Here is a 2,493-nt window from a genome sequence, read left to right as displayed (position 1 = left end):
GTAATTTCTAATTCTGTTGAGTCATCTTACTTTGGAATGGACACACATATGGATCTCTTCCAGTCAGTTGACCAGGTTAACTGGCTTCCAAATTTCTTAACATAGACCAGTGAGAAACTAAAATGTTTTTATTTTTATTTCATTAACTCCTGGAGCCTTGGTTTTCCCTGATGCCTTCAGTGCAGCTTGTGATTTTTCCTTTAGTACCTTCTGTTCCAGATCATATGTTACCTCTTGAAATAGTTGGACCAAACACCCACTGGAATCTTCTGTTCAGCTTTTCTACTTCACCATTTCTTCCATTTGATTTAGCTACTCTACTTTCAAGAGCAGGTTTCAAAGTCTCTTCAGATACCCACTTCAGTCTTTTCTTTCTTTCCTGTCTTTTTAATGACTGCTTGCTTGCTTTCTTCATGTATGATGTTCTTGATGTCATCCCACAATTCCTCTGGTTTTCAATATTGGTGTCTGATGCATCAAATCTATTCTTCATGTGATCTCTAAATTCAGGTGGGATATACTCAAGGTCATATTTTAGCTCTTATGAACTTGCTTTAATTTTCTTCAGCTTCAGCCTGAATTTGCACACGAGCAATTGATAGTCTGTTCCATAGTCAATCCCTGGCCTTGCTTCTTCATCATCTCTTCCCACAGATGCAGTCAAATCGGTTAGGTCCACATGGATAGTCATCATTTGTGCTGTGAAAAAGATATTTGTAATGAATAAGCCGTTGGTCTTGCTAAATTCTATCTTGCGATCTCCATCTTAGTCTCTATCACCAAAGCCATATTTTCCAACTATTGATCCCTCCTTTTTGTTTCCAACTTTTGCATTCCAATCACCAGTAATTATCAATGTGTTTAATTGCATGTTTGATCAATTTCAGTTTGAAGAAGTTGGCAGAATTCTTCAATTTATTCATCATTGCCTTTGGTGGTTGGTTCATAAATTTGAATAATAATCATATTAACTGGTCTTCTTGTAATCATATAGATATTATCTTACCACAGACAGCATTTCATTTCAAGATAGGTCTTGAGATGCTCTTTTTGGCACTGAATTCAACACCATACCACTTCAGTCATATGGATAGCATTGCATAGTAAACCATATAGCTGTCCATTTCAGAATTGCCGATACCTGTCCACTTCAGTTCAGTAATGCCTAGGATATCGAAATTTATGCATTCCATTTCATTTTTTACAACTTCCAATTTTCTTAGATTTATATTTTGTATATTTCACATTCCAATTATTAATGGATGTTTGCACCAATTTCCTTTCTTTTTTTGTCATGCCTCATCAGCAAATGAAGATCCTGTAAGCTTTGCTCCATCCACATCATTAGGGTCAACTCTACTTTGAGGAGGCAGCTCTTCCCCAGTTGTTGTTGGGTTTTTTTTTCCTGCCTCATATTTATTTGTACAAACAGCACAGGAGGACACCGGCTCCATACAGATGGTAGCCCAAAGGGTCATGCTAATCCCTCTGTCCTGAGATGGAGAACTCTATTCCATCTTTGTGGGGGCCTGGGCACCTTTGGGAGCCTGAGGTGAGGCCTTAGCTGGGGCTGGAGTTGAAGCCTTGGCTGGGGCTTGAGTTGAAGCCTTGGCTGGGGCTTGAGTTGAGGCCTTGGCTGGGGCTTGAGTTGAGGCCTTGGCTGGGGCTTGAGTTGAGGCCTTGGCTGGGGCTTGAGTTGAGGCCTTGGCTGAGACTTTAGTTGAGGCCTTGGCTAGAGCTTTAGCTGAGGCCTTGACTGGAGCTTTAGTTGAGACCTTGGTTGAAGCTTCAGCCTTAGTTTTAGCACTGGACTTGGACTTTGGCTGACAGAGCCTCAGACCCTTGGCAATGCGTGCCCGAGCATGGTTCCCCTGCTTGGGATGGGCAATGTAGGCCAGTCGACTGAGCTTGCGGTTGACACCCCTTGGGATCTTAGGCTTGATCTCCTTGGGCTTTATGAGAGCCTTCATAGCCTCAGCGCGTGCATCCATGGCCTTGGCATTGTTGGCCTGCATCTTCTTCAGGCCCTTCTTGTGCTTCTTGGCAAAGCGCATGTTCCTCAGAAACATGGGGTCCACCTCCTTGAGAGACTCATATCGTTGTGATCAGGGTTTCTTGATACCATTTCTGTGACATTTTGGGGACTGGTTGTGTGTGGTGTGGTTCTTGGACTTGGCCATGTCTGCACCGACGCCCACAACTCCGGGCATGCCAGGGACCAGAAGAGTCCCCCCTCCCCCCAGTTGTATTTTGAGTGTCTTCCAACCTGAGGGACTCATCTTCCAACACTGCATCAGACAATGTTTTGCTGCTATTCATTAACCAACATGACTCTCAGGTTATCAGACTTTGGTGCTTTCTTGTTGCTATAATGCTTGAAGCTATGACACTGGTGTTTCAAATTCCAGCAAGGTCCTCCATGGTAGATAGCTTTCAGCAGAGAGTTCAGAGTAAGAGCAGATGAGGTCTTGTAGCATACTGGATTATGCATTA

At 43.1% G+C, this 2,493-nt stretch overlaps 1 pseudogene; it reads right to left on the bottom strand.

The window, feature by feature from the left end:
• Nucleotides 1-1,508: 1,508 nt before the first annotated feature.
• Nucleotides 1,509-2,180, bottom strand: LOC102833096 (annotated as a pseudogene).
• Between the last annotated feature and the right edge of the window lie 313 nt (nt 2,181-2,493).

The sequence above is a fragment of the Chrysochloris asiatica genome, unplaced genomic scaffold (genome assembly GCF_000296735.1).
Source record: "Chrysochloris asiatica unplaced genomic scaffold, ChrAsi1.0 scaffold00028, whole genome shotgun sequence".
Lineage (NCBI taxonomy): Eukaryota > Metazoa > Chordata > Mammalia > Afrosoricida > Chrysochloridae > Chrysochloris > Chrysochloris asiatica.
The sequence above is the reverse complement of the archived record's forward strand: the minus strand, read 5'-3'. Positions and strand labels throughout refer to the sequence as shown.